General features: G+C 82.5%; 1 protein-coding gene across 2 annotated transcripts in view; it reads right to left on the minus strand.

Annotated features, from left to right (window-relative positions):
* Positions 1-234, minus strand: part of DHX15 (DEAH (Asp-Glu-Ala-His) box helicase 15) — a 60,597-nt gene that overhangs the window by 44,236 nt on the left and 16,127 nt on the right. The window lies entirely within an intron of this gene.

Below are 234 nucleotides of genomic sequence, written 5' to 3' on the forward strand. Positions count from 1 at the left end.
GGCGGCGGCGGCGGGCAGCCGCTGAGGAGGCGGCGGTGGGGACGGGGGTGAGGGGGGTGGCCGGGCTGGGTGCGGCGGGGCGCGCTCTCCGCTCCTCGGGCAGCGGCGGCGGCAGCGCGGCGAGGCCAGGCACAGCGGCTAAAATGGCGGCCGGAAGGAAGCGCCGGGCCTGCGCGAGGCGCCGGCGCGCGCGAGGAGGTGGGGGGGGAAGGAGGAGGAGGGGCGGGGCCGCCC

The sequence above is a fragment of the Calidris pugnax genome, unplaced genomic scaffold, assembly GCF_001431845.1.
Source record: "Calidris pugnax isolate Ruff unplaced genomic scaffold, ASM143184v1 scaffold49, whole genome shotgun sequence".
In the NCBI taxonomy this organism is placed as follows: Eukaryota; Metazoa; Chordata; class Aves; order Charadriiformes; family Scolopacidae; genus Calidris; species Calidris pugnax.